This window comes from Pelodiscus sinensis, chromosome 8 (assembly GCF_052426305.1).
Source record: "Pelodiscus sinensis isolate ZL-2025 chromosome 8, ASM5242630v1, whole genome shotgun sequence".
In the NCBI taxonomy this organism is placed as follows: domain Eukaryota; kingdom Metazoa; phylum Chordata; order Testudines; family Trionychidae; genus Pelodiscus; species Pelodiscus sinensis.
In genome coordinates, this window is record NC_143059.1 from 11649161 (window position 1) to 11675414 (window position 26254).

At 46.6% G+C, this 26254-nt stretch overlaps 1 protein-coding gene across 1 annotated transcript in view; it reads left to right on the forward strand.

The window, feature by feature from the left end:
* The first annotated feature begins 8806 nt into the window (after positions 1-8806).
* ANXA11 (annexin A11) overlaps positions 8807-26254 on the forward strand; it is a 45773-nt gene continuing 28325 nt past the window's right edge. The window contains exon 1 of the mRNA XM_075934765.2: positions 8807-8963. The gene's annotated coding sequence lies outside the window, so the exon portion shown is untranslated. The remainder of the gene's footprint in view (positions 8964-26254) is intronic.

A 26254-nucleotide genomic window follows, 5' to 3' on the forward strand; every position in this document is an offset into this window, starting at 1 on the left:
CAATTCTGGTTCCCTATACTGGTGGACATGCTCACCAAGAACCCTATAACGCTCCCGCCAGCTCGGGATCTCCTGACCCAACCTTGGGACGTGGGGACCATGGTTCACCCAAATCTCAGGTCTCTCCACCTAACGGCCTGGTCTATCTGTGGTTGACCCAACCGGAATGGGAATGTTTCCAGGAGGTGTACAGATGGTGCTCCTAAGTAGTAGAAAGCTGTCCACCAGGTGGTCGTACGCAGCCGAGTGGAGGCGCTTCTTGTCTTGGGCATCCAGAAGGGGAGTGCACCCGTCCTGTGCACCTGTCCATTCTGGACTACCTTTTTGAACTGAGGTCCAGTGGCCTTTCTACCTCCTCTAGCAAAGTCCATGTGGCATCTCTCTCCACCTTCCATGTTGGTTCGGCAGGAGTTTCTCTGTTTTCTGACCCTGTGGTTCAAAGGTTCCTCAAGGGTTTGGATAAGTTGTATCCCTCGGTTAGACCCCCTCTCCCTGCTTGGGACCTTAACCTCGTTTTGTTTAGACTTGTCGCCCCCCCCCCCCTTTGAGCCGCTGGCCATGTGCTCTTTGAAGCACCTCTCTATGAAGGTTGGGTTCATTGTGGCCATTATGTCAGCTCGCAGGTTCTCCAAACTGAGGGTGTTAACTATAAATCTGCCCTACCTGGTGTGTTCTGACAATGTGAGGCTCCACCCTCACCCAGCCTTTCTCCTCAAGGTGGTGTCACCGTTCCATTTGTCCCAAGAAATTTATCTCCCAGTTTTCTTTCCAAAGCCCCTAAGGAGCAAGTGCTAGACATGCGCTAGCTTTTTATATTGATAGGACCAAACCCTTTAGCAAATCCACACGATTGTTTATTGCTGTCGCTGACAGAATGAAAGGGCTTCCCGTTTCGATCCAGAGGCTGTCCAATTGGGTCGTGGGGTGTATCAGGGAGTGTTATGCCTTGGCTGGGAAGGTCCCACCCTGGGTTACAGCACACTCCACCAGGGTGCAGACCTCCTCTGTGGCTTTTGGGGCACAGGTTCCAATCACTGAAATCTGCAGGCCGGCCACATGGTCGTCGCTCCATACCTTTACAGCGCACTACGCGCTTGCACAGCAGGCCAGGGAGGACGCAGGAGTGGGCTCTGCAGTCCTCAGCTCTATATTGTAAATATGTATGGTTATCAGTGTCATATTGCACTTTCTACAGTGTTTTTTCTGTTTGCTTGGTTGAATAATTTTGTTTGGATTGTTCAACTTTCGTGGACTTCTCTTTCTGAGTGCTCTGACCCCTCCTCCTTGAAGTGGGGTTGGCTTGGAAGTCCCCTAATTTGAATGGACATGACCAACCACTCGAACGGTTAATTACCTGTAACTGTTGTTCTTCGAGATGTGTTGCTCATGTCCATTCGACTCCCCCCCACCTCCTCTTCGTCGGAGCATCTGGCAAGAAGGAACTGAGGTGGGGCAGCGCCGGCAGGGGTACTTATGCACTGCCATGGCGGCGCCACTCCAGGGGGTGCCCTGCCGGTGCTACGGGTACCGCTAGGGAAAACGCTCCAGAGCATGCGGTGCGCACACCTAATTCGAATGGACATGAGCAACACATCTCGAAGAACAACAGTTACAGGTAAGTAACCGTTCTTATCTTCCCTCAGCTGATTAGGCTGTGGACGCGGACTAAATTATTTCAAAGTGATGTTGCTGTGTGATGTACACTTCAAGAATAGCGTATTCTGAAATAGCACATCTACACAGAAAAGTCATATGAAAATAGCACTTTGCAGTTACTAAATAGAGCAGCCGCACTGATTGGATGCTAAATAACATTTAAGGCTACCTGGAACCAGTTCAGGACGGGCATTTGGTCAGCAGTGACTTCCTGGAGCTGCTGCTTGAGGCTCTCTGAGACACGTGCTTAAAGGGATCCTCCACCCATGCAGCTGTTTCTCCACTTCTTCTCCTGTTTGGCTACCTCTGAGGGACATCAAAGCATTTCCACTGCAAGCTTTGGTTGCCCTGTGTTTGGATACCAGAACACTCCCTGCTATTGAGCTGGAGCTGCCTCTGGGCACGTGACAGTCACTGACTGCCCTGCAGGAACATGATCCCGAGCTGCTTGAGGAGACCCTCAACATGTCTAGAAGTAGTTTTCAGGCACACCCCACTGCAGAGCACTGTTTCTTGGAGCTGGACACAAGTTCCGACTGCTGGGTATGGAGCAGTGCAATGACCAGCAGTGGCTCCAAAACTTCTGTATGAGGAAGGAGATGTTCTTCGACTGGTCTCCGTGAGTGCTCCACAGAATGTGTTTGTCCCAGTGCCATAGCTCGGAGATTTTATTCCTTCAAGTTCATTATAAAAAAAAGAGGGAAAGAGAAAACAAGCATGTAGGAAATTCTACACCGTCAGTGGGTCACGGCTTTGCTGCCCTGCTAGGCTGTTTCTGTCTGATTGCTGAAGTGCAAAAAAAAGTAAAACCCATTATGCCTAGTTCGCCAGGATTCAAGAAGTGCTCCCGCTGTCATGAGGTAATGCCAACCTCAGACAGCCATGCTGCATGCATAAGCTGCCTGGGGGAGAAGCATATACCAAAAGTGCTCCCACTGTGCTAAACTTACGGCCAGGGCATGCCGAGACCATGAAATGCAGCTTAAAATGATACTCTTTGACAAGGTGCTCCAACCAGACATGCGAGCCACTGCTGCTCAACTTGAGGTGGCCCAAAAGCTCAGGGTGCCTTCCTCTGAAAGGGCCCCCCGAAAGAAGCCGAGACCATCTCCAGGGTCCTCTTTACTGGCTGGGGTCGCCTCTGGAACCAGTAAGGGTGACAGACCCGGCGCCTCGGGACTCACATCCTGGTCCATGATTTTGCTCCCAGCCACAAAGGCTAAGATGGCACCCACCCTTCAGCAACACCTACCTTTCTGGAACAGCTGGCACCAAGATCGCCAGTGTGGTCTGAGCCGAGTTCGCCAGCACTGAGCCCTCATGACGCTGGTGACTAGGAGCCCATGTGGGCATCGGCACTGCCGGAGACACGGCGTGGCACTCAGACGTTAGCGCTGGCATGACAGATGTGACAGTGGAACCGACACACTTGGCGCAGCTACTGGCACCGAGAAAAGCGCAAGACCAGACCAGGGGCCACAGGAGCAGCATATCCCCATCCTGGACCTTCTCCACCATTCACTTTTGCAGTGGATTTATAGATATCACAATCCCAGAGACCACCATTACTACTGCCGTGGTTCTTATTCACGACATTCACGTCTATCGCACCCACGCAACGAAGAATATTACACATGATGCTCCTATTCTCCAGCTTCCTCCTATAGACGCTCCTTATTCCCCAAGGCGTTTGCCGCCGCCTCCTTACAGCAGATGGTACAATACCCAGTTATCCAGACGCTCCTTGCTGTATTATTCGCATCACTGCTATGATCGGCATTCTGGGTCAGTGCATTCCTCGGCCTACCACTACCAACACCACAATTACAATCGCCCATCAGGATCAGATCTTTCTTTACTGCACCCTTCTCTCCCTCGAGACTCAAAGGAGCCAGGACCGCCAGCCAGCCTCCCCACCTCGTAGCCTAGTAACCGTCACCCAACTGTCAGAGTGGGAGGAGGTACAGCTTTCGGATGCAGACAATCAGCCCCTAGATCCACCAACTGCAGATCATTTCTCCTTCTCTCCAGATGAGGCAGTAGTCCCAGCTGATGCTTCTCCGCAGGATGATTATAGGCAGTTCCAGGAGCTCTTTCGCTGTGTGGCTCAGTCTCAAGAGGTCCAATTAGCTGAAGTACGAGCCAAGCAGTATCGCCTCTTGAAAAATCTCCACCCTCAACAGAGCTCAGTTGCCCTCCCTATTGATGAGGCTATCCTGGAGGCAGCGGAGCTTATCTGGCAGACTTCAACTTCTGTCCCGCCCACCTATAAATGGGCGGATAAGAAATATTTTGTTCCAATGAAAGGTACAGAATTTTTGTTTAATCACCCACAGCCCAATTCTTTGGTAGTGGATGTGGCTCAACAATGCGCAAAAGCGCCACAATATAAGAACTAGGCACCTGACTTAAGGAAATTGGACATTTTTGGAAGAAAGATTTGCTAGTCAGCAACCCTTCTCCAGATCGCTAATCTCAGCTGTGTTATCAAACCACAACTTTGACAATTACGCCAAGGTAGCGGAGCTTCTTCAGCACCTTCCAGAAATGAAGTGACCTCTTCTCAAGGCGCAGGTACAGGAGGGCTTCGCAACTGCAAGGGCTAGCCTTCAGATGGCACTTGAAGTTGCCGACACAGCTGTTTGGGCAACAGCAATAGCCATGAGGAGGTCTTCCTGGCTTACCTCAGCTGCAGTTCCAAAAGAACTCCAGGGTAAAGTAGAGAACCTTCCGTTTGACAGAAGCTGTTTGCAGAACAAACGGATGAGGTCCTTCACTCTGGCAAGGACTCTTGAGTGACACTCCATACAGTGGTAATGTACACGCTGGCTTTTAGGAGCCTTTCCAGCATCAGCAACCTTCCATGCGGCTGACCACAGATGCCTCCTTATTGATTGGGGTGCCCACATGGGAGATATGAAGACGCAAGGGAGATGGTAATCAACAGAATCCACCTGCCACATAAACCTCTTGGAACACAAACGCTTTCGCTCCCACATTGCCAGGAGGACTATCAGTGTCTTGACAGACAATATAGCCACTATGTACTATATAAATTGACAAGGGGGGGCACGTTCTCAATTGCTGTGTGCCCAGGCTGTCCAGCTATGGAACTGGTATATTCAAAACGATGTCACGCTAGTGGCTGGGTCCTTCAGACTTTGATGTATCTGCCTTTTGAACCGATGACTACTACGTCACTCGCATTAACCATGACTGGTTTTTCTTCTAGCAATTATGTCAGCGTGTAGAGTTAGCAAACTAGCAGCTCTGATGGCTACGCCACCATTCATGGTTTTTACTAGATTCCCCTGTGTTGCATTCTCACCCTGCCTTCATTCCCAAATGAACCTGTCTTTCTCTGCTCCTTTCACCCAAAGCCACATACCTCCACTCGGGAAGCACTACTGCATATGCTCGATGTCAGGCGAGCAGTGGTTTTCTATATTGACAGGACACAGAGATGGCGTAAGGAAGATTGTCTAGTGGTGTCCATAGCGGACAGATCAAAGGGTGCTCCTTTGTCCCAGCTGGTTTCAAGACTTATCGTTTCCTGCATAACCACCGCCTATTCCATTTGCAACAAACTTCTCCAGCGACCGCCAAGAGTGCATTCCACCAGAGCGCAGTAGCCGCATCAGCTGCCTTCGTCAGGGGAGTCTCACTGCCTGACATTTGCAGAGCTGCTATGTGATCCTCCAGCACCACATTCATGAACCATTACGCTATAGTGCAGTGCTGGGCTGCGGACTCCAGCGTGGCTTCAGTAGTACTTTCAGTCACTGAAAATCCCTAACTCTGGAGAGCATCCAGAGCACTGCTGTGTAGTCACCTTCCGTGGAGCACACCATGGTGACCCCTCAAAGTTACTCAGGTTGGTGCAGTAATGATGGCTCTTTGAGGTGTGTCCCCGTGGGTGCTCCACATCCCACCCTCCCCGCTCCAGAGCCTTCCTTTTTCGTTTCAGGTATCGGGACGGCAAGAGGAACTGGCGGGAACCGGGCCATGCGCAGTGGACCAAGTGCGTGAATGGTGCAAGACGCTGTCTGCACATGCACGGCCCAGCTGACAACAGCTCTTGAAAATCTCTGAGCTGCAGCGCTGGGATGAGCCTGACACCTTCTGTGGAGCACCCACAGGGACACAACTTGAAGAACCGTTGTTACTGCACCAAGGTGAGTAACTTCTTCTTCCTGGAGCTTGTGTGCCTGGCTTGCCCCTGCCCTCTGATGATGGGACATGCAGATGCGACCTGCCATCCCCCTGGAGAAGTGGGTTGCCATCACTGTCTGCAAGCTCACCACCCCACAGTTACTGGTGCATGGGCAACCAATTCACCATGGGAAAGTTCACTGTTTGGGGCCCTTCTCTTGGAGGTAAGGCATTCTTAGGCTGCAGTCCCTATGGGGGAGGGGGACCATAGGGAAACAAGGGTGCGGGGGTGGGGGAGAATTCCCATGCTCTGCGGGGTTGTGCCGTCCCACCCTCTCACAGCCCTGGGGTGGTTCCTGGGATGTTTGGGGAGGGGAAGGAGGGGGAAGTGGGAACCTCCCAAGGATTCAGGCATGCCCTCCTTCTGTTATGTGTTTTTTCGGTCTCCTCCTGCAGGTGGTAAGGGCCATCAACTCTGTCCTGCTGCACAGGGTCATCTTCCTGAGAGACCTGGACCTGATCGTTGCCAGATTTGCTGCCCAGGGCTTCCCCAACTGTGGGGGAGCCATAGATGGAACCCACATCCCAGTCAACTCACCACATCATTGAGCTGCCAACACATCAACCGAAAGAGCTAATTCTCAATGGTGCTGCAGGCCCTGGTTGACTGCCGTGGATAGTTCTCATGATCATGAGAGATGGCTAGCAGCCTGGGGACTAAGGGGTTAACTACACCTAAGCATGGTGAAGTGGCCAATAGGCATGTAGATAGGAATTTCAAACTGGGACAAAGGAATTTTGATTTTTTCCTTCCTTTGTCCTTAGCAATTCCCTCCAGCTACTGAAGGAGACAGACATGTGTCTGTCTCTCTCTAAAACAATTCTTCACTCTTCTGTAAGTAGGGTAAAGTTTAGATAAATCATTAGGTATTATGGTTTGGGAAATGGGATCTGATGTCTGTGCATTTAAAAATGCTTTTTGCTCTCTTTTGTAACTAAGCTTCTGGTCCATGGTGGGTTTCTCCTCCATGAGAAAATTACTTTGTTACTTTTCTGTCTAGTCATTATGCTTACAACAGGAATATTGTATTGATAATACAAGTTCTTTCTCTTGGTTTTTCTTAACCTAGCTGGGACGGAAGGGCCTTCAAGTTCCTGTGCACAGCTGCATTCTGCAAGGCCCATCAGGGGTGGGGAGGGAGTGCGCACGCATCTGGGAGCCCTGACTGGGAGTTTGTCAAGGACCCATACCTCTCTCCAGGGCCTCCCTGCAGGGGCCTGTACTCCTCCCCCCCCCGCCCCCCATGCCTTTCCTACCACAACCACTCCCTTCCCTGTACAGTCAATAAAGACACCAGTTTTGAGTTGAAAAACAAAACCTTTGTATTACTTTTATGAAAAAAAAAAAACTTGGGATGGTGGAGGGGGGCTCAGGGCTAGGAGTGGCGCACAGCAGGAAGTGCTGACTTGGTTCCGGGGAGAACAGGTGAGTAGGGCTGGAGCAGGATCAGATCTGGCTGGGGGAGGCAGGGGCAGGGGGCATAGGCATAGCATGAGGATCAGGAGCTGGGTGTGCCATGTAGCAGATGGTGGCACACGTTTTTGCCCTGCCACCCAAGCTGATCCCACATGTAGGTCTGACACTGGCCATCCTGGAAAAATGCTACAGTATAAATGTAGCCTACATCATGGTATTGAGAAACTGAATTAGGGTCTAGCCAGTGTTCCAACAACTGGGAGGGCATGGAGAGGGGCAGCTCCCTCAGGGCCCAGTGATTGGAAAGCACCCGCCCCCTGTAAATTACTGCTAGAACACTAGGGGGCACGGCAAGGGCAGTGCTGAAGCGCAGAGGATGTGAAAGTGGCAGGTGCACAGGCACCCAAATCGGACAGTGAACCCTTATCTACCATGATTAGCTTCCCCCAGACCAGGGCATGCAAAAGGCCCTGCTGGACCAGTGGAGGTGCACAGGCTGAAACGTGAGCCCCCATCTATTTACATTAGCGCCCTCTGGACCAGTGGCTGGCGCACTGGCAGCCAAATCTGACACCAGGAACCCCTGTCTATCAGGATTAGCTCCCTCGGCATCCATAAGCAGGGGTAGTAAAAACTGAGCGAAGCCCAACCTGAGGTGGTGATAGAAATGTAGCTGTTTGTCTGGTGTCGCTGAAACAAAAAACAGGACTGTGTAGCACTTTAAAGACTAACAAGATGGTTTACTAGATGATGAGCTTTCGTGGGCCAGACCCACTTCCTCAGATCAAATAGTGGAAGAAAATTGTCACAACCATATATACCAAAGGATACAATTAAAAAAATGAACACATATGAAAAGGACAAATCAAATTTCTTAACTCAAGTTATAAGATTAAGAACACATTCCTGCACATCCAGAAATATAATTTATGCTATCATGGGCCGACAGTGTCCATCTGCTATGTACATTGGACAAACATCTCAGACACTGCCAAAGGATCAATGCCCACAAAACATATTAGACAGGATCTCACAGAAAAAACAGTTTCTTGCCATTTCAACCAGAAAGGACATTGTCTCAACGACTTGATTACCTGCATCCTGTTTCAAAGGCCTTTTAGGATTGCACTTGAAAGAGAATCCTCTGAACTGTCATTCACTCTCAAATTTGACACTTTACACTTAAGTTTGAATAAAGATGCTAATTATCTTACCCATTACAAAGACAGCTCCCCCCATTATCACCTCTAATATTAGCTCTCAGACATTTACCTCCCCCCCCTTCTGTTCTGAAATGTGATTTGTCCTTTTCATGTGTGTTCATTTTTTTAATTGTACCCTTTGGTATATATGGTGGTGACGATTTTCTTCCGCTGTTTGACCTGAGGAAGTGGGTCTGGCCCACGAAAGCTCATCCCCTAATAACCTAAATTGCTGAAGTGCTGCGCCGCCCTGTTCCCGCCTGAGCGCCGCGCGGCCCGCTCGGAGCGCAGAGCGGTGACGCCACACCTGCCCGTTACGCGCCCCGCCTCCAGCGCGCTCAGGGGCGCCGCGGGCTGCTGGCTCCTCCCCGCCAGGGCGGCAGCGCGCTCGTCAGCCGCCCCGCCCCGCCCCGCCAGCGCCCAGGGCCCACCGGACGAGCCGCCGCCTCGCTTCGCCGAGAGCCCCGCGCCCGCAGGTAGGAGCGAGGCCCCGGCGCCTCCCCGCCCCTGGCGCCCCCCTCAGGTGCCGGCAGCGGGGCGCCTCGGGAGCCAAGGAAACTCCCTCCCGGGGAGCCGCCGCGGGCAGCATCGGGGCCCTTGTGTGGAGCGCGCCGGGGCTGGGGGTCGCCTGGTGGGCGCGGCTGTGGGGCAGGCCGAGTTCCCTGTGTGCCTGGGGGCAGCCGCTTGGGGGGCGGCCAATGAGAACAACGTCTCTGGAGCTGCCTTGCGGCTTAGGTCCGGAGTGAGCCGTTCCTCGGCTGGAGCGTGCCCTCTGCCCCGGGTTCCGCCGCATCGCTCCCTCTCCTCGCTGGGTGCTGCCACAAACACCCCTCCCCACAGAGACCGCTTTCTGCCGGCAGCCGCTTCCCTGGCTCCGCTCGCCAGTTTGCCGGATTGTTCATTGCGGGGAAATCCAGTTCCTAGTAAGCACTGGCTCCGAGAGCCGCCCTCTTCCTGGCGTTCCTGGACCTTTGGCTGGTTTTTTTGAGTGGCTGGACGTGCTTACTTTGCATGTAGGATACATCATCTTAAGGGGAAACTGTTGAAGTTGACCCATTCATAATCAGATTTCCGTTGAAATAGAAACGCACAAAACCTGCTCTCTCAATCCTGGGAAGCCTGAGTTTCTACAAAGCTAGGGTTGCAACAGAGAGAAAAAGTTTAAAATATCTGAGCAACCTGACTGTAATAAACCTGGTTTCTGTATGGGTACAACGCCTGCTTAAAAATAGAAGAACAGCCATACTGGGTCACTCTAAAGGCCCATCTAGCCCAGTATTCTGTCTTTTGACAGTGGGCAATACCAGATGCCCCTCAAGGAGAGAGCAAAACAGGGAATCATCAAATGATCCCTCTCCTGTCATCCATTTACAGGTTCTGATAGAGGCTAGGGACACCATTCCTACTTATCCTGGCTAGTAGCCATTGATGGACCTCACCTCCGTGAATTTATCTAGTTTTTTCCTGAACCCTGAAAGTCCTGGTCTTCACAACATCCTGTGGCAAGGAGTTCCACAGGTTGACTGTGCGCTGCATGAAGAAAAGCTTCTGTCTGTTTATTTTAAACCTGCTACTAATTTATTTGGTGATCCCTAGTTTTTAAATTATGGGAACACGTAAATAACTTTTCCTTATTCATTTTTTCCAGACCACTTGTGGTTTTATACACCTCTCTCATATCCCCCCCTTAGTCTCCTCTCTTCTAAGATGAAAAGTCAGTCTTTTTAATCTCTCTTCATATGGGACCTGTTCCAAGCCCCTAATAATTTTTGTCACCCTTTTCTGAACCTTTTCCAATGCTAATATATCTTCTTTGAGATGAGGTGACCACATTTGTATGCAGCATTCAAGATGTGGGCGTGCCATTATTGTATATAGAGGCAATAAAATATTCTCTGTAGTATTCTCTGTCCCTTTTTTAATGATTCCCAAAATTCGGGTTGCTTTTTTGACTGCTGCTGCACATGTTTTCTGGGAACTATCCACAATGACTCCAAGATCTCTCTCTTGAGTAGTTACAGCTAAATTAGTCCCCATCATATTGTATGGGTAGTTCTGGTTGTTTTTTTTTCAATGTGCATTACTTTACATTTACTAACATTAAGCTTCATTTGACATTTTGTTGCCTAATCACTTAGGCTATGGCTACACTGTAGCCTTTTTCCAGAAAAGCGTATGCAAATGAAGCATGATGTGGAATATCACCGTGCTTCATTTGCATAATTAATTAGCAGCCACCTTTGCTCAAGAGGCTTTTGCACAAAAAGGAGCTATCTAGATGGTTCCTTTTTGCACACACACCCCCTCTTGTGCAAGAGCCATTCTTCCTGAAAAAATGAGGAAGAACGGCTCTTGCGCAAGAGGGGGGTTTTGCGCAAAAAAAGAGCTGTCTGCACAGCTCCTTTTTACACACAAGCCTCTTGCACAAAAGCAGCAGCTAATTAATTATGCAAATGAATCGTGGCGATATTCCACTCTGCGCTTCATTTGCATAAGCTTTTCCAGAAGAAGGCTACAGTGTAGCCATAGCCATAATGATGTCGGATCTTTTTGAAGGTTTTACTGCTTTGATATTCACTATCTTGAGCAGTTTAGTATCATCCTTGCTTACCCGGAATGTGATCATCCTGATGGCCTTCTGTATCTATCCTTGTAAATGGGCACAGTATTGAAATCTAAATGAAATGTTCTATGGGCTTTGTTCTTGTATATTTTAATACCTGCCCACTTCTGCATATGGTAGGGTGAACCACGACACCACCTCTTATCCGCTCAACCAAAGATTAAAAATAGATGAACATATACATGTATATCTATGCTTTCAATATATGTTCCTAAGCCAAATGTAGTGAGCTGAATGAATTAGGCCCTGTTCTTGCTCTCACTTATGTGAGTGCTTTCCTTTCCGGCTATAAATAGTTCTGTTGACATCAGTTTTCTCAAGTTAAGATTCACTTGTGTTACTGCTTGCTTTTTTTTTTCTTTTTTTTTTCAGGATGTGTTTACATGACGAGACTTTACACAGGAAATTACTTTTCTCTCTTGCTGCTGTAGAGTTGTGACTCAACTGTATCCTCACTTTCTTTTGCTTATTTGGCTCTGCTGCATACAGTTTTATCAGGCTTATTTATTTACCTCTTTCCATTCAGTTTTCAAAATGGAGAGAGGTAAATAGGAGTGACTCTCAGATCTGTACTGGAACTGGTGCTGTTCAGTGTATTCATAAGTGACCTGGAAAGGGGGCTAAACGGGTGGCAAATTTTGAAGACAATATAAAATTACTTCAGATAGTGAAGTCCAATGCAGACTAGGGATGTAAAAACCTGTTTTATTGGCTAACTGATTAAACATACTATTTAACTGGTTAACCAATTAAAAGGGGGAAGAGTTGGAGTGGAGGGGCAATGCAGCCCCTCCCTATGGGGCATCCTGACTCCCCACAGACAGAGGCTGCTCTGTGGAATGGGGAACTGCTCCAGCCCCACGGGTTAACCTTAACCGGCAAGCCTAACCCATTAAGAGTGGGGCTTACCAGTTAACTGGTTAAACCTTCACATCCCTCACACAGATTTTGACAAGTGACAAAGCGGATCTCACAAAACTAGATGACTGGGCAAAAAAGTGGTAGATAAAATTAAGTGTTGATACCTGCAAATTCATGCACACTGGAATGCACCCCATCTAAAATAAGGTATATTGGAAGGTACAGAGAGGGGCTATTAAACTGATCGGGGGAAGGAACAGATTCCATATGAAGAGAGATTAATAAGACTGCAACTCTTCAGCTTGAAAAAGAGAGAGCCACAGGAGGATATGATAGAAGCCTATAAAATTAGGACTGATGTGGGGAAAGTGAACAAGGAAATATTGTTGAGTTCTTTTCATAATACAAAAATGAGGGGGGGATAAAATTAGTAGGCAGCATGTTTAAAACCCACTAAAGGAAGTAATTTTCCACATGTTGTACAGTCTCTGGAACTCTGTGCAAGTGGATGTTGTGAAGGCAACCATTGTAGCAGGGTTCAAGAAAGAGCTAGATAAGCCTGTAGAGCCGAAACTTTTTGTGTTTGACATAGTATTTTATTTAAAAATGAAGCCTGGCCAACAAACCCCCAGTTGGGGACAAGCCCCCATCTGGCCACAGCATCAGAACACTCCTGCACTCCCCCAGACACTAGATCTGAGTCTGTCATACACTGGAACCCCCTGCCTTGAGCCCCTCACATACCCCAAACCAAATTCCTGAACCCTCACATCCACAAGCCTGTGGCTTGCTTAGTACCCGAACCCTACATCTGACCCCAACACTGCCCGGCCTGGGGCCCCCTCCCCGAGCCAGCGTCCACTTCTCCTCCAGCTCCTACATCCAGATTTCCTCCGAGAACTTGCACCTTTCACCGCTTCCCACACCCAAATCCCTTATTCCCACCCCAAAGCCTACACATCCTGTCTCAACCCAGCGAGGGTACGACTAGACTGCAGGAGTTTTTCAGGATTCTGGAGATATCCCAGAAAGACTCTTCTGCATCCAGGGATGTGTTTGTTCTTCCGCTTTTTTTAGTGGAAGAGCAAACATGCTCTTTCGGTCACCCCTATATTCCTCTTTCCACGAGGAATAAGGGGGCTTCCAAAAGAAGGGGTTTTTCTGACATTTGGTCCGGTCTAGACAGGCCAAATGTTAGAAAAACCTCTTCCTATAGAAGAATTGGGGGGGGGGGAAGCAGCAGTATGAGGGTTGAGGATCGCAAATGATTGAGAGGAAGAGAGTAGAGAGGGAGCAGGGCTTCAAGGAAGGGACAGGGTGGTAGATCTTGGCTTGTTCTGTCATTTAAAAAGTGATCTTGGGTATAAAAAGGTTGGAGACCACTGCTGTAAAGGATCCATTAGGGTATGTCTACACTTGCACCCTCTTTTGAGAGAGGGATGCAAATGAAGACATTCGAAATTGCAAATGAAGCCTGGATTTAAATATCCCATGCTTCATTTGCGTTATAGCGCTATTTTGAAATAGCGCTATTTTGAATTAACAGACGCTGTTAAGACACGGTTATTTTGAGAGAGAACCCTTCTCTTGAAATATCTGGTAAACCTCGTTGTGTGAGGAATAAGGGTTATTTCGAGAGAAGCGTTTTCTCTCGAAATAACCGTGTCTTAACAGCATCTGTTATTTCAAAATAGCGCCATAACGCAAATATGTAAATGAAGCACAGGATATTTAAATCCCAGCTTCATTTGCAGTTTCAAATGTCTTCATTTACATCCCTCTCTTGAAAGAAGGTGCAAGTGTAGACATACACTTAGCCAAGCTGGGCAGGGATGCAATACCATGTTGTTTGCCAGAAGCTGGGAGTGGGTGATAGGAGATGGATAACTTGATTATTGCCTGTTCCAGTTATTCCTGTCTGAAGAACATAGTATTGGCTACTGTAGGAAGACAGGATACTGAGCTAGATAGACCATTCTTATGTTCTGTGTTCTTATTCATGCTGGGGGATTCGCAGGTCATGTAGAGGTACCTCTGAGCTTGAGCTAGCACCTAAACATAATAGTGACATATGTGGCCATTTTGGCTGATACACAATCCTGCTCGACCCACTGGCTGTATGCTGGGATGGCAAGCCCAAACTCTTGCTCATGCCACCATGGACACGCTGCTCTCTTTAGATGCTATGACGGGTCCCTCTCTTTGAGCTGGGAGACATGTATCCCAGCTCAAATGCAGAGACAGCCAGAGAAACAAACTGTCCGATTAATGGGAATCCTTGTCATGGGGTGGAACATATAGGTTGTAGGTCTAGTGACTCAAGGGGAGATTGCAGATGATGCTTCAGGAAGTGAGGGGAAACTGCATTGGGGCAAAAAGACAAGGCAGTGTGCATGGCAGTTCTTTCCCTCAACCCATAACAATGTAAATAAAGCTACAAGTGCCATTGGGTAAGCTATCAGTAATACCCAAGACCAAGTCTTAAAATACTGAGCTGAGTTAAGCATCAGAAGCTGCACAGCGATTCTTTGCCTCAGCTGAAGCCCACAGAAGGTTTTATTTGCTAGTTCATAAACCAGCCAGTTACTGTAAATGTAGCCTCTGGAGGATCATTTACTACCTTTGCATTGGGAAGAGGTAACTTGGGATGAAATCTATTTATGATCCAGAGATGGCCAGAGGGAAGGGTTATAGTACAGATGTGACTAAAGATGCTGGCTAGATGTGACAATAGCTGTGATATAAACAGGCTGCTGACAACTCTAAAGGCAAGGCCCCATGTACTCTTAGTACGGCTCCTTGGTGCTTCATTTAGAAAAACCTGTGTCAGCTGCAGGTACATTCATAGATGGAGGCTTATCCAGAATTAAATCTGAAAGTAAGCAATACAGGCAGTGCTTTTTTCTTCTTTTATTTCATATCAAATTACATTAGATTTACTAGATTAGATTTTAGATTTTACTACTCCTATGCCTTCATTTCTCACTGTGCAACTTTATACACGCAGGCTTTGTCTAGACCGGCAAGTTTTTCCGCAAAAGCAGCTGCTTTTGCGGGAAAAACTTGCCAGCTGTCTACACTGGCTGCTTGAATTTCCACAAGAACACTGACTTCCTGCTGTCTGAAATCAGTGCTTCTTGCGGAAATACTACGCTGCTCCCATTTGGGCAAAAGTCCTTTTGTGCAAAGCTTTTGCACAAAAGGGCCAGTGTAGACCGCTCAGATTTGTTTTGTGCGAAAAAGCCCCGATCGCGAAAATGGCGAGCGGGGCTTTTTTGTGCAAAAGCGCATCTAGATTGGCACGGACGCTTTTCCACAAAAAGTGCTTTTGCGGAAAAGTGTCCGTGCCAATCTAGACACTCTTTTCCGCAAATGCTTTTAACAGAAAACTTTTCTGTTAAAAGCATTTGCAGAAAATCATGCCAGTCTAGACGTAGCCCCAGCGCAACACACTGTGTTGTAAGTATTTAACTGTGTTATAGGAGTTATGTGGGGAAAAGATGGAGGACTTGACCACTGGTTAGAGACACCTTTGGCTTTGGGTGCCTCTTGTAAAATAAGCATAGAAGTTAGATGTTAAGGTAAGCAATGAGCAGTTTAAACAATGTGTCACTTATTGTCACTTAGGGTACGTCTACACTGCATGTTTATTTTAAAATAAGTTTATTCTGGAAGAAATACTCTGAAATAGCTTATTTCAAAATAGCACATCTACACTATAGGGAAGCCTCAAAATTAGTCTGAGGCAGGCGTCCCTAATGTGGACTTGCTACCTCGATTTAGAGCCCCAGGAGGCGCAGGTGAGTAATATCTTTGAATGGCCCTGGGGAGGAGCTATTTCGAAATAGCAGCAGTAGAGCATCCACACTACTGCTATTCCGAAATAGCTATTTTGGAATTGGTGTTATTCCTCATGGAATGAGGTTTACAGAAGTTGGAATAAGCCTTCTGTTATTTCAAATATATTTTGAAATAAGAGAATTGCTGTGTAAATGCTCGCATTGTTATTTCGGAATAACGGCCATTATTTTGAAATAGAGCTGCTTCGTAGACGCTCCTCTATATTTCAGAGTTAATACCCCCGTCACAAGCAGGGGAATTACTTTGCCTCTCATTCAGTTGTTGCGCTAAGCTATTTGTAGACAGAATATACTGGCGGCCCCTGACTTGTAATGCGATTGGTTACCGGAGAAGCGTTGCAAGTCGGTTACAATGGCACCATGCGCCATTGTAAATGCGGGCTGAGGATGTAAGTTGGGGGTTTTCGGCCCCTTCCACACTTACAAAAACAGGCGGAGGTTGTAAGTGCAGGGGGTTGGAACTTGGGCGGTTGCATGTCAGGGGTTTCCTGTACTTGACAAGTTTTTCTGCACAATCATAAGCTCTAGAAATATATATATTTTTTAAATTAAAATGGATGTGGTGGTGCACAGTCTTTTGGCAAAGAGTCACTTAGAAGTGGATAGGGCTCAACAACTTTGGTCCCTCCCTCCCCCTTTTTTTCCTTCAACAAATTTTTTTCCCGGTGGTTTTTTTTGGGGACGGGTGTGTGTTCGGTATTTTTGTTTCAGCAATCTGGCAACCCTATCTGAATGACATAGACTGTGTTGTATTTTTCAGCTTCTCAATTATGCAAATATTCTCTTTCCCTTCAGGCAGCTGCTAGTGTGAAATATGCAGCTGTGCTACAGGTATACAGGTAGTGAAAAGGGAAGCAGTACATATTTACAGTGTATTGCTTCCAGTGTTTCTCTTACCCAGCCTTAATTCCAGATTCTGCCCTCTGATTTTATTATCTAAATCTTTATCTGAGTGTTGATAGAGATAGTTCTCTTAAAAATGGATCTGCCTTTTTAAAGTGAGGAATCCTGTATGGTTGGGGTATCCACACAGAATATATCTGCTACTGGCTGGGAGCTGATCTTTGGTTCATTTACCCTAGGAGAATTTGATCCATATTGCAACAGAAATGTTGCGTCTTGTCTGGCACTCTCTGGTCCAACAACATCGGACTGTCATGGTTTTAGTTATCCAGATGTCCACTTGCCAGATGTCCAGTTTCCTGTTGTCCCATAAAGTTTGTTTCCAGCCACCAGTCCTGGCTCCCAGTGTTCTGTGCTGTCGTTTAGCTCTAATGTACCCCTCAATGTCTTCTGAGAGCCCCGTACGCAGTGGAAGCGTTGGTAATGCTGCTAGACAATACTGACCTCCTCGTGGTTTGGCAAATTCTCTGCTTTGATGCTGGTCAGGTCCCAACGGTGCCAGACTAGAGAGGTTCAATCTGTTCAGCCATGAGAACTTGATCTGACCAGGCTTTTGTTACATGGTGATAAAAGTATCAGAGACCTGCCTACATGCCTGTCTACAGCTGCTGAAGTCAGGGTGTCCCCCCAGCCCCTGTATTCCATCTCTGCAGAGCAGGGGTCAGGGAGAAGTAGACCATAGCAGAGCTGCTCCAATCTGAAGCATGGATGGAAAGTGACTCAGAGGAGTGCCTGTCTTAAAAGTCAGTGCGTTGTTTGTAAGAGAGCGGGGGAGGAAGAGACAACAGAGCAGGACAGCTTTCCTGGTTTTAAAGAGACAGCATGTGGCTTCTCTCCAACTTCCCCATCAGTCGTCAGCACACACATTCTCTGTGTCGCTGTCACGCACACCCAGCCTGTGCCACACTGCTTTTGTGCCACACACACTCTCCCAGCCTCTTTGCCACACACACTCAATCTGTGTTACAAAGTCTGTGTCTCTCTCCCTCCCTTGCTAGCTTGCTTGCCATAGGGTATGCAGAGCTGGCCCATAACCATGTACCAAAATTCATGAAGTAGCCCCACTGCGAAAATTATTGCTGCCCCTGACTTAAGAGCATTACTGTATTTTTCCACTTTTGCAGTCTCTGGAACAGATGTGCAATTATTTGCAATGGAGGTTTTGAAAGGCTCTCTCTTTATATATCTATATCTGTATATATAAATTATAGTGTTTATGTACACACACAAGCTAGGTAGAGAGAATGCCTGACCCCTTAGGCCTCTGAAAGTGGTTGCTACATTCTCTGGGACCCCACCTTACAAAGTTTGTTACATAACAAGCTATAAACAAGGCGTTGGTTTGTAATACAAATTCCCATTGCCATGGTTAGGAATGTTTGTTTTTCTTTTTTAGATAACTTAAATATAGCCCTGAGTTTCCTTGTGTTTGTTTTCATACCAAAATTTAAAAAAGTTATTTTAGTTCTTTATATCTCTTTGGAAAAGCCTACTCAGAGTAATTAAGACAAAAGGGCTAATTATTAAAGCTGAACTTTTGTGAGGTTTGGGCTTGTGTTGGATGTGTGCCCTTTAAAACAGAATATTCTAAACCTCTCAGGAGTAATTGAACTCTGAAAAACATCCATGATATTTGTATGGAGGCTGTTTTATCTGTGTTCCAAATGAATTTATAAAACGTTTTAGGATTAAATCATAACAGTTTTATTGAATCAGATATTCCAAGAGCTCATGGACCTAATTTGAAGTCAGTGGAAGCTATTTTCCTTATGTAAACCTCTTGTTTTCAGGTGAGCTTTGCATCAGGATTCCAGATGTGTGGACTGCAGGGAACAGATAATGTTAAATGGCATGATATGGAGCAGCCAATTAGCATCAGCTCTTGATTTCTATACCACAGAAATGTCCAATGTTTAATTCCAGTGGTACAATGTTGTTTGAATCATGATTATGTTTCCCAGTCACTCTGTCTTGTGCCCTTTGGGATAGATCAGCTCCTCTGTGCTTGGGGAAGAGGGCCAATTGTTGTGTAACACACTGGAATGCCTCAGAATTTAGACTCCTTTAGAGTAGACTAAAACATCATGTAGACAAGGTCTTGGTTTGTTAAAAAGTCTCTAAATACATACCGGAGACAACAAATGCTAAAGTTTTTAACTGTGTCTTTACAAGCTTCTCATTTTCCCACCCAGCTCCATCTGTCAACTAGGAATGTACAAGATTAACTGGTTACCCAGTAAGCATTAGTCTTACCTGCATGCTTACGTGGTAACTGGTTAACTGAAGGGCTGGGTCCAGACAGAGCAGAACCCCTCCTATGGTGGGGCAGCTGTCTGGACTGGAGCAGCCACCACTGTCCATGGAGGACTGGACTGGAAGAGCCCCCTGCCTACTCTCAAGGTACAGGTCATAATTCAGAAGAGCAGTGATCGGTTAAATCTCTTGTGGGAAATGCAGAACTCTCACTAACCAACGGTAAAATAAACAGTTGCTACTTCAAAAGGGTTAGAACAGAAGGGGGAAGGCATAATAATGCTCACAAATATGTTAGGACAGTTTCCTTTCATTTTTCTTTTTTGTCTGCATTGCCACCCTGGAGGGGGAGACACTGGATTCAGTTGTTAACAACTGAAGACTGAATGGAACTCCAGTAATTTGAGTACACCCAGCTCTTTCAAAAGAGTCTATAGTACCTTCTCCAGCTGTACTCCAGCCCAAAGGCAATTGCTGCAGATGTTGGGGGCAGAAGGTGGGTGCCTGAAGGCCATTCATTTCTGTCCCACAGTTCTGATTAAAACTGGGAGAGGAGCAGAGGAGTGTGGGGGAGAGGCAGAAGGCAGCGTATAGGCTGCAAGCAACTCAGAAGATGTTGAGCAAGCTTTGGTGGGGGTAGTGCCTGTAGCAGTGGTGTTAGAGAGGATCTGGAAGCAGCTATTGCTGATGTCATCAAGTAGACCCTTTTTGTTGGGGGAAAAAAGGACTTGAAATCACCCCAGTTAGGGACAGAAATGGGTGAAGGGTCCGATGCATCTCTAGTATGATGCCGGGGCAACTGCTAGGCCACAGTGATGGGGCACTAGAGTAACCACTGGTAGTGCAGCTAGCAAGAGGGCTAGGGAGAACTCCAACCACGCTTCATTGGGAGACAGAAATGTCAGTGCGCCTCCGCTGGGACCGTAGGCTGGCAGGCAGCTCCAGAAACTGGACCTGGGGCAGCCATGTCTCTCCACCATTAATGGATGCTTTCTTCTTGTGCATTCTGGAGGAGGAATGAGGAGCAAGTTTGCCTCTCTGTCTCTCTTATGAGGTCCCTTCCAAACAGGTGGGTGCTGTTCCATCAAGAAAGATGTGGAGAAATTGGAAAGGGTACAGAGAAGAGCGACAAGAATGATTAAAGGTTTAGAGAACATGACCTATGAAGCCAGGCTTCATGAACTGGGCTTGTTTAGTTTGGAAAAAAGAAGATTAAGGGGGGACATGATAGCGGTTTTCAAATATCTAAAAGGGTGTCACAAGGAGGAAGGAGAAAATTTGTTCCTCTTGGTTTCTGAGGACAGGACAAGGAGTAATGGGCTTAAAGTGCAGCAGGGGAGGTTTAGATTGGACATTAGGAAAAAATTCCTAACTGTCAGGGTGGTCAAATATTGGAATAAATTGCCAAGGGAGGTGGTGGAATCTCCCTCTCTGGAGATATTTAAGAACAGGTTAGATAGACATCTGTCAGGGATGGTGTAGACAGAGCTTGATCCTGCCTTGAGGGCGGGGGGCTGGACTCGATGACCTCTCGAGGTCCCTTCCAGTCCTATTATTCTATGATTCTATGATCACGGGTTTCTTATGGGTTGTGGTCTCTACTCTTAGTCCTGCATTCCCCATGGGCCTGGTGGGGTGGTTTAATTGGGATCCTTTCTTGCTCAGGAAAGCATTTGTCCTCACTGAGCTTAGGATGTGTGTCTGTGATTTATTTATTTTTTAATAGGGAGGGTTTTAAAATAGCCTGAACCTATCCGTGTAAGCTTGTTACATCACGTTATATAACGTTTGCACAGCTTAAATCTTTGGCTATTGTAGGCTTGATTCACTCCTGCTCATGGTAGATTAGAGCTGTTTGAATTTTTTAAAAAGGCAATTGGAAAGCACTGCTCTAATTTCTGTTAGCCTAGCTCTGACCATAAAGATGTGAACTTACTTTATAATGTGCCCATCTCCTTTGCTTGTCCTGGTGCTTAAATGAGACTTAATGCAACAGGAAACGGTTCGCTAGTCGCCCCTTTGAATGTATTGTACTGTAGGCCCTATGGTGGTAGGCCTATGAGTTCTAAGTGATACCTTGTGTAGCGCATAAGTAACTTTATGTGCATGAAGTTACACATGTGCATTAAAGTTTGCGAGATTGAGGTAGAGTGCTTTTCAGTGATGACAGCAAACATACCTTGGGGTGTCTTCCTTTATTATGTGGGTTCTCATCCATCACATGAATCAATCATTGCATCAGTCCAGTGGAACTAGTTAGGAGAGAAAGGGATGCAGGGAACCTGTATTTTCAGGGATCAATATTTTGTCTTGCTTAGATTGTCGTGACTGATTACCTTGTGACTTATGTGGTATGTTTTCTTTCTGACGCTTTCAGGAAGTACTAATACAGAATAACCCGATGGAAATCCCCGTGCTTCCTGTCTGAACCCATTGCGATGCTTAGATCCCTGCAGTGCCAATTGGCAAAGGGTTTGCTCTTCTGTAACAGCAATGCCAGTCGGGCCTGACAAGCTCATTGCGCCTAACATGTTGCTCTCATAGTATTTATCTAAAAAAGGGTTGTGTGAGGTGTCTGATAGAAGCTTGTGACTTAATGATCCTCATAATGATAGAGCAAGATGTACATATGAGGCATGTTATACCTTTGTTTTATATATAACCATTTCTGTTCCCGCTTGTTATCCTCGCTTGCTGTCTCTTAGATCTTAATCTTTAATAATAAACATATGGTTGTTTTCACTATAAATACATCTGTGCTGTGATGTTGTCAAGGACCTGATACTGAACTGTACAATCAAGATGTGCGCATACTCACCCTTGGGAGCCGGCAAGCCTGTTAATTTCTGAGAGTGTCTAGTGACAGGAGCAAAATGCAGGACAATGTAGCACTTTAAAGACTAACAAGATGGTTTATTAGATGATGAGCTTTCGTGGGCCAGACCCACTTCCTCAGATCAAATAGTGGAAGAAAATAGTCACAACCATATATACCAAAGGATACAATTAAAAAAAAAATGAACACATATGAAAAGGACAAATAACATTTCAGAACAGGAGGAGGGGGAGGGGGGGAGGAAGGAAGGTAAGTGTCTGTGAATTGATGATAGAGGTGGGGAGAGTGGGATGTTTGTGAGTTAATGGTATTAGAGGTGATAATTGGGGAAGCTATCTTGGTAATGGGTAAGATAGTTTGAGTGTTTTTTCATTCCTTTTTGGAGGGTGTCGAATTTTAACATGAATGACAGTTCAGAGTATCCTTTGGTATATATGGTTGTGACTATTTTCTTCCACTATTTGATCTGAGGAAGTGGGTCTGGCCCACGAAAGCTCATCATCTAATAAACCATCTTGTTAGTCTTTAAAGTGCTACATTGTCCTGCATTTTGCTTCAGCTACCCCAGACTAACACGGCTACATTTCTATCACTAGTCTACATAGTGACAGGAGTGTGTCTATCTCTAGCATGCACAGAGAGCAAGGCCTGCCTAAACCTACAAGAAGTGCTTGTGTGGCCAGAAGCCGTGGGCCTCAGGCAGCTCACGAGAGTTTAACACTAAGGATAGGTGGTGGTGACATACCTCACAGTCCTGATCTCTTAGAAAGAGTTCAACCAATAACAAGATTTCACCCACCTCATAAGAGCATGATATTAAAAGTAACTTTTCTGTACCCTGCTTCTTGGTGTGGAAACTGTGCACTGTGTGTTTTGGCCTAGGAATGTTACAATTGAATAGTCATGTAACCGCATGAAACGTTTGTGGTTACACGACTATTCGATAGTCCCCAAGGCAGGGCTGTCAGCCAGCGCACTCCTGGCCCTGCTCCTAGGGAGCCCTGTGCCGCCCCACGCTGCTTGCCTCTGGCAAGGGGAGCTGGTCCGCGAGTGGAGCCAGTTTAAAAACCAGCTCCCTGCGTAGACCGCTTGCCTGCCGCCCTGCGCTGCTGCCTCTGATACAGAGACCAACAGCACGGGGTGGCAGCAGTCCCTGTCTGCGGGAGAAGGGGGTCCAAGCTCCACACAGACAGAGGCTGCTCCATGAGATGATAGAGCCAGCAGCTCAGGGGACAGGCAGCACCGCGGAGCTGGTGCTGGGGGGAACCGGCTTCTAAGATGGCTCCCCCCAGAACCGGCTCCTGCTCCCCCTCTCCCTCCCGCCTCTGATACAGAGGCAGCGGGGGGAAGGGGAAAGCAAGTTGTCTGGAGCGTGATTGTTTTTAACTAGCTGCTTGTCTTCTGGTGACTTAAAGCTGGAGCAATATACTTCAGTATTAGGATGATGGATGCACTTTGGTTGAAGTGCTGAAGTGCACACAATCTAAGATCGTTCAGTCAGATCCTCTCTGTTTTCAGAGTGGCTGGTGCTTAAACTTGCATGCTGTGAGCAATTTTATTGACTGCAGCTCTTTTCCTCCACTGAATCCCCCTAGTCAGGGGTGTGAGAAGAACCTCTGTTTTTAGGGAATCATGCTGATGCTACTGTATTTTGTGTGATTGCCTGGAGCTGCTGTGTACAAAATGAAACAAAATGGCTTAAATCATTAATATGTCTGAAAGTGAAACAAAATGGCTTAAATCATTAATATGTCTGAAAGTGAAAGGAAACAGCCTCTGAATGCTTCACTAAATGCACTGGAAAATGGCAGACCCCAGAGTACTTTCTGAATAATGTGAAATTTGTAGCTCTGGAGTAGCTTTGCTTCTGAGCATACAGGGGTGTGGTCTTATATCACTGAAAATCGCCAAATACTAATTTAAAAACCAGAATTCTGTAGCATGCTTCTTGGTAATGGAGCACTTTTATTGAGGAACCTTCATACTGAGCTGCTGTGTGGCAGAAACAGCATTTTTTCCCCTGCTTTGACCTTGTTTTGGCCAGGTTTTGTAACTACTACTTCTGTAATTTCTTTTCTCTCTCCTCCCCCCCTCCCCCCAAACACTCGGTGCAAAAAATGTTGGGATGTTTCCCAGGAAGTAGTATCATAGTATGTTGTAAAATTTAGCAAACTTCAGTCATGTTTTTCTCCTATTTCTGCATCAGTAGGCAATTTAAACATACACATTTAAATTTAAAAGTTTTTCTTTTTAGGTGAATTCCTTTTTTGTTTTCCTCATTTACCACCACCTCAGGAGCTGTTGAAAGCACCTTTGTGTAGGGAGTCATAGGGTCAGTGAAGGAGACTGTAGTGCTTTTTAAAGATGATTATACATGGTGCTCAGTACCATGATCTTTGGATGGAAACCAGAAGTGTTCCTGAAGAGAAACCACAAGTGGTGCTTTGTGTACATGAGAGGGGCTATGCCAAATCACGGATTGAGTCAATGTCTACACTTATTGCAATGGATTTAAAATAATTCAATAAAATAAGTCAGACCTACAGTTTCAAATGCTTGTCTAGACTTCTTCCATTTTAAATGAACACACACACACCCCACTTGGAGGTATATTAAACAGCTCTTATCTGACATAATGATGAATATGACTTACATTCACTGCAGGGTGATAAGATAGCAAGAGTGAAAAATCAGGACAAGGGGTGGAAGGTAAAAAGTGCATATGAATCCAAATCCTGAGTATTGAGACTATCCTGATAACATCGGGATGCTTGTAGACCAAGACAAATCTGACTTAATGAGGAGAATGATTAATTCTTGCTCAGACTGAGGATTAATCACAGTTAGGAATAGGATGCTGAATGTGACTTGTCCTCATCTACACTGACTGAGAAATGGGTTCAGCATTATAGCCTAATTTGATTATAATTAGGCCCAACACTCCTGTCAGCTGAAGAAGTGGGCTGTGCCCACGAAAGCTCATGATATCACCTACATGTTTTGTTAGTCCTTAAAGTGCTACTAGACCCGTCATCACCAACCCATTGACATAGTATTTTATTTAAAAATGAAGCTTGGCCAACAAACCCCCAACTGGGGACAAGCCCCCATCTGGCCACAGCATCAGAACACTCCTGCACTCCCCCAGGCCCTAGATCTGAGCCTATCATACACTAGAACCCCCTGCTTTGAGCCCCTCACATACCCCAAACCAAATTCTTCAACCCTCACATCCACAAGCCTGTGGCTTGCTTAGTACCCTGACCCTACATCTGACCCCAACACTGCCCGGCCTGGGGCTCCCTCCCCGAGCCAGCGTCCACTTCTCCTCCAGCTCCTGCATCCAGATTTCCTCCCAGAGCTTGCACCTTTCTCCCCTTCCCACACCCAAATCCCTTATTCCCACCCCAAAGCCTACACATCCTGTCTCAACCCAGCGAGGGTACGACTAGACTGCAGGAATTTTTCAGGATTCTGGAGATATCCTAGAAAGACTCTTCTGCATCCAGTGATGCGTTTGTTCTTCCGCTTTTTTTAGTGGAAGAGCAAACATGCTCTTTCGGTCACCCCTATAGTCCTCTTTCCACGGGGAATAAGGGGGCTTCCAAAAGAAGGGGTTTTTCTGACATTTGGTCCGGTATAGACAGGCCAAATGTTGGAAAAACCTTTTCCTACAGAAGAATTGGGGAAAAAAAGCAGCAGTATAAGCGTTGGGGATAGCAAGTGATTGAGAGTAGGAGAATAGAGAGGGGACGGGGCTGCAGGGAAGGGGCGGGACGGTAGATCTTGGCTTGTTCTGTCATTTAAACAGTGGTCTTAGGTGTAAAAAGGTTGGAGACCACTGTACTAGACTATTCCTTGTTTAAGTTTTTCCTGTACAGACTACCCCTCTGACACTTTTGATTATAATAATAATGTTCAAACATGGGAGAGTTTTGTATTTCACACCTCAAACTCTGTGGTGGTAAGTCCTATTCTGTTTTGTTGTTTCTTATGTCAGTCACATCACACTAGTAACTTAAGGTTTCTCACTAGCGCATTTAGTGATGTGACCAGTGTCTTGTCACGTGATTTATTTTCTCACGTTGTCTTTTCCAAGAGGAGAATTGTGTGTTCCCACTGCAGTGTGTTGTATTTTGAGAAGGGCTTTTGTTGTCATAGTATGATTTTAAAGAAATGTGCACACTACTGGAGCAGCGTGCCTAGTATTTGGAGCAGAAGGTGGAGAGGTTTATCATGGCCCTTGGTTGCTGTGGGAATTCATTCCAGTCTTGGACCAGCCCTTAAGGAAACTCTGTCTCCTGCACTGGTGAGTTTTACCCTTATGGAGCAAAGTTCAACTGTGCCTGAGGAAAGGAGTTGTCAGCAGGAGTGGTCCTGCTGTGAAGGCAGAGGACTGGACTTGATGACCTTTCAAGGTCCGTTCCAGTT